Raw genomic sequence first — 5,568 nt, forward strand, 5'->3', positions numbered from 1 at the left:
CATAACTCTCCAAACATTCAACCCCGTTGCTTGGAGATGGACTTGAATTAAAATCTTCTATCGTTGGAAGCCCGTGCCGTCGAACCGTGGAGCGGGTCTAAAAGGATCCATCCTTTCTCCCTAAGAGCTAACTCACTAGGTGGTGAAGCCTACCGATCTAATGAGCCGGTAAACACAAATTTGCCAATGTAATTGACTTTTTTGTAAGAGAAGTGAGTCACGGCTCTGATACCAATTGAAAGTGATCAGGTGCTCTAGCCTAAGAGGGGGAGAGGATGAATTAGGCACTATAAAAACCTTAATCTATGGCTCCAACTAGTTTGCACAAAACTTAAACTAAAACAAGCTATCTAGATGTGCAACTACGATTCACCTTAGTGTGAAACCCTTATCCAAAAGAGTTTAGCATCCTATGGCAAATCCTATCAAGATACTACTCTATGAAAGTAAAAACACAAAGGATGAAATATGAAATACAAAGCTTTAAAGAGAGGGATGAGAGGAAGCGAACTCTCGACACGAGGAATTATCATGTGGTTCGGATTGCCACAAAGGCGCCCCTACGTCCACGTTGTTGAAGCACTCACGAAGAGTATTGCTCCCCGGTAATCAAGTCTCTTCCGTGAACACAATCACGGTCACTTTGATCCCGATCTTTGCTAAGAGAGATTGCCCACGAAGGAGGGGTCTCCGTCCCCCGCACAAAGTTGTCGACACCGCTCCACACCAAGCCGGAAGGTCGTTGACGTGCCGGCGAGCCACCAATGCTCCAAGGAGGCTGGCGCACCGAGATACAAGTTTGGTTCACTCTAGAACCACAGCACAAGGATCTAAACCATGCTTGATCACTCACTCAAGAGCTAACCTAGCACTAACACTCACAAAGCTTGTGCTAAGGACTAAGGATTTGATCTCTATGCTCTTGGATGGCTTGGAGGTGTTCTTGGATATGTGTGTGATGTCTTGGGACTCTAGCAAACTTCAAATGGCCGGGGTGAGGCGTATATATAGGCCACCAAGTCTTGGAGCCGTTGCTCCAACGGTCAGCAGAAAACAGCAAACCACCGGTTGAACCGATGCCTCTGCATGGGGTAGCGTCGGTTCAACCGGTCACTCTTAGACCTGAAGTAGCCGTTGGGCTTCTGACGCACAGTCTGCTACTGACACAGTACCCATCAGTTAAACCGGTCACGCTGGACCGTCACATAGCCGTTGCTCTTGCTGTCGTCATTGCTCTGATGCTTTGCTCCGGTGGGTACCGGTTCTTCCGGTGCTGAAGACTTGGCTCCTGGGCATTTGACATCGTCTCTGGAACATGGTACGTTGAATGCACCGATGCCTCTTTTTACCCCATCGGTTGATCCGGTGCCTAAGGGCTGACTTGGCTTGATTCCATTCGGCGCTCAGACTTGCACCAATGCCAGGGCGTTGGATCTTCCGACAACCATCAGATGCACCGATGCTTGGGCATCAGTTCTTCCGGTGCTACCGATTTCAGTAGAACTCGTCCAATTCAGCGTTTCTTTGAGTTCTTTCTTCATGTTTTGCTTTGTGTGGCCTTTTTACTTCATCCCTGGGATCTAGAAATGTTCACTCAACAAAACCATTAGTCCCATTGATTGTGTTGTCATACGATCACCAAAATCACTCGAAATGGCATAAATGGTGTCATATTTCTATGTATCATTCCCCCACGAGTCGGTGGCCTCTCGGTGTGGCCACGTCGTCCCAAATTTCCGTGGCCGCTTGATTTTACATCCACGATGTAGCTGATCTCTCGTATTTCCTCCTGCCGGTCTTCTTTTCACATGGCCTTTTCAGTTTTTTGTCAGCGCCGCCTTCCGTTCTCGCCGGTTCACACCACTGCCCCCGCCGTTTCGTCTTCGTCCCTGAGCCCCCTTTCCCATTGGTACTTCCAGGAAGCTTCCTACCCATAGATTAGAAAAATCTCGCTGCATCCTCACGGTCTTCCACCGGGCCGCCACTGCCCCGCACTGCCGCTGCCCTCTCCCTCCACCCCGCACCGCCGCCCCTCTCTCCTGCACCGAGGTGGAGCTCGGCCACGGCCTCCACCGGCGGGAGGCGGTTGCCCGCGGATTCCGGCGGCACGCCGGGCGGAGCTCGGACCGGACCGGTTCCCTCCCCCCCCCCCCCCCCGCCTCACGCGGCCGTTGCTCCTGGCGGCGCGGCAGGAGAACGGGCCCTGTGGTGGCAGCTGCCTGATCCGCGGCCCTCCTCCTTCTGGCCACGCCGTGCTCCAGCAGCCGCGGTTACTGCTCCGACCGGCCCTCTCCAGCGGCCGATCGGGAGCACGAGCTCCACGGCCTCCCTCGTCGGCGCTCAAGCTCGATCGGCCTCGAGGTCCGTGGTGGCTCGGTGGCGACGGCGGGCTCAGCCGGCCTCCCTCCTCAGTCCTCCTCACTTCACTCGGCGGCTCCCCCTGGGCGTGCCTCCTTGAAGCGCCACCTCGCCACGCTTCCCTGCTTCGCCCCAGCCGTACATCCTTGCGCACCTCCTCGCCGCATCTCTCTCGCGGTCGCACGGCGAGCGGGCGGTCCCCGCACCACGCCGTTCTGCAGCGGATTCCGTGGCGGTGCGCGTGGCGCTTGAGTGGGCGCCGGCCACGCTACTGCTCCTCCTACTACAGCTCTCCACATCCCGCTCCATGCTCCTCCGACCCCTGGCCATGGGTCTGCCTAGCACCAGATCCGGCCGCCGCGGACCCACATCCTGCGGCACGGGCGCACCACGCACGGTCAGGCAGTTTGGTGTGGCAGCCCCCCACGGCGGTGATGGAGCTTGGAGACCATGGCCACGGCAGCTGAGGCCGTGCGACACAGGGAGTGGGCGACGAGCGGGAGGGCGTCGCGGCGAGCGAGACTGCCGGAACTGCTCCTGTGACCGCGGCCGCATCTCCCCTCATCATCCGCCCGCGATGCCTGCAGCGACTGTGTCCAGTTCTCGGCCTCCATTCAAACTATGCATCGTGGAGACGACGACGGCCAGGAATAGGTCCACGCATAGCATCAGCTTCTGATTAGTGGTGACCTCTTCTCTTTTGGTCCTCTGCTCTTTTGATACCCGATTCAGATTCGGTGTTCACCTGTGTCCAGGTTCTCGGCCTCCATTCAAGCTCTGCATCGTTGAGACGGCAACGGCCAGGAATAGGTCCACGCATAGCATCAGCGTCTGGCATCAGCTTCTGATTAGTGGTGACCTCTTCTCTTTTGGTCCTCTGCTCTTTTGATACCCGATTCAGATTCGGTGTTCGCCTGTGTCCAGGTTCTCGGCCTCCATTCAAGCTCTGCATCGTGGAGACGGCGACAGCCAGGAATAGGTCCACGCATAGCATCAGCGTCTGGCATCAGCTTCTGATTACTGGTGACCTCTTCTCTTTTGGTCCTCTTCTCTTTTGATACACGATTTAGATTCTGTGTTCTGATTTTTTTGAATTGGCCCAAATGATACAATTAGCGATGGTATATTTTGTATGCTTGTCTGACCAGTTAAAGAGGTGTAACCAATTTTGCGAGTAGAGTGCAAATTGTCTTTGTGTTTACGCTTCTGATGCTTGACAATGTAGGTTCACCAAGAACATGAACATGAACCCTTGGAAAAACAAGCTTGTGTGAAGGATATGTGCAATAATTAAAAATGTGTTAACCAATGTCGAAAAACCTCCTGCATATTGTGCATAAGTTTCTTCTGTCAACCCTATTTTTTTTGAACTAAACTTCAAATAGTAATAAGTAACTCTATTTCAAATTTCATTGTAGTCTAACCATGTCATTTCCTAAACAATATTCCTTCAACAGGTCAACACCAGATCCTATGAGAACCCAAAAGTAGCAAGATCAACTGAAGCTCCACTAGCTAGCCATCAAACAAGCTACGGTACGCGCACAGTCATTCCTCAATGGCTGACAGGTTGGCTTTCCCTAATCTCTCCTCCTCCGTTGTTGCCTTTTAGAATTTTACCATTGTTTAGATAGAAGTTTTGATGCTCCCTGTGGATATTTGATTTATCATAGCGCCAACTCATGAAAGGAATCCTCATGCTATTACTTTTTCTCCTGAACAAACTAATTAAGTTGGTCTATTAGGTTCTTAGATTTGCTCTCACTAAACAGTATGTATATCTCTTGCAGGTCATTCCGACTTCGTTTAAATGTTTTCTCTATTTTGAATATTGATATTTGCACCTATTTCAATGATCCTGAGCTATCCATGTCTTGAAGGCATATGATACAATGACAGTAAACTGAGTGGGTTACATTAGTATCTAGATAAAAAATGTGGTTCCTATCTATTCTAGGCAATAATATTGAATGGTATGTTTTAATTAAATACTCAAAATACAGAGTAAACATGCTACTGATTGAGTAGATGGCAGCAACATTGCTTTGCCTGTGAGATAATCTTTTAATATTAATTATAATGCAACAATGGTACTTTTACCTCTTATGTCCGCAGGCCACCTATTTTTCCTCCTGATCTTGCAAGTTGGTAGCTTTGTTGTTCTACAAGCTTACACTGATAAGGATGTAAGAAAGACAATGCCTGATGCCTGTTGTTGATAATCTAAGTTCGATATAATGTGCTTTCTCTAATGCTCCTGCTGTCTATTTTATATTACAGAAGGATGAATATTATGCACTCTAAGTTGGGCTCCAGATCATGTTAATGGCTCACCGCTGCCGGTAGCAGCATCAAACAATAGGATCATTCGGTCCATCAATTATTACATCCTGGAGCTTGTGAATCTGAATTTTTTTCCTGTGTTTATACATAGATTGGACCTTGACAGGACATGAACAAGTACATTTTGTTTTCTTCATGTTCACATTTCGATCAATGAATAAGGATAGTTGTTTTCTCCATGTTCACACGTTGGCCAGTATATATGAAAGGCAGGAAGAAATGAAACCATTTTACCATTTGTAATTGTAAAATGGTTTTCCCAGCAGTTATAAAGTAGAACCATCATGACAATCACTTCATGTACGTTAATTTGGTTATTGATATTTCGGAAATGTATGCCAACCACTAGAGGCTCAGTACATGATAACTGGAAAAAAAAGCATCCTAGGATTGAACTGTGAGTCCCTATACTTGGTTCTGCACTGAGCCTTGTAGCTTCACTACCTGTTGAAGAATGCATAAAGCAACTGTTTGTACAAAAACAGCACTAGCTGTACAAAGCCATGACCAAGGATCACCAATAGCACTTGGAGTGCCTTAGTAAGAATTAATAGTTATGAGAACTAAACCTCTATCTATTGCATATTAAGTATTTAAGTTCTTTGTTCCATATTAGAACTGCTTGTTTAATTTTGCGCAGCATTTTGAAAATAAAGCAATGGTGCATGTCTCTATGGCCAACAAGAGAGCACAATTCCATTGCAAATATTTTGCATCTTGCTACCTTAACCAAATGTGATTGATCGGGCTATTTCAGCAAAATTATCCTCGAACTATTGGAATGCTAATCTGAATGGACCATTTAGTTACTTTGCCCATCTTATGACAATGATAACTCTACTAAATCTTTAATCAAACAGTTATCGC

The 5,568-nt window shown here is 48.3% G+C and overlaps 1 long non-coding RNA gene across 7 annotated transcripts; it reads left to right on the plus strand.

Moving 5' to 3' along the window:
* The first annotated feature begins 2,394 nt into the window (after positions 1-2,394).
* Positions 2,395-4,952, plus strand: LOC120704193. Of its 7 annotated transcripts, none has more exons than XR_005687498.1 (6): positions 2,397-3,043; positions 3,114-3,212; positions 3,283-3,381; positions 3,816-3,927; positions 4,474-4,544; positions 4,639-4,952. It is a non-coding gene; the product is annotated as an uncharacterized LOC120704193 (long non-coding RNA). The 7 variants fall into 7 exon arrangements; XR_005687502.1 differs by having other exon boundaries at positions 2,397-3,012; XR_005687494.1 differs by having other exon boundaries at positions 2,395-3,012; positions 3,114-3,381.
* The last annotated feature ends 616 nt before the right edge of the window (positions 4,953-5,568 follow it).

This window comes from Panicum virgatum, chromosome 1K, assembly GCF_016808335.1.
Source record: "Panicum virgatum strain AP13 chromosome 1K, P.virgatum_v5, whole genome shotgun sequence".
NCBI lineage: Eukaryota > Viridiplantae > Streptophyta > Magnoliopsida > Poales > Poaceae > Panicum > Panicum virgatum.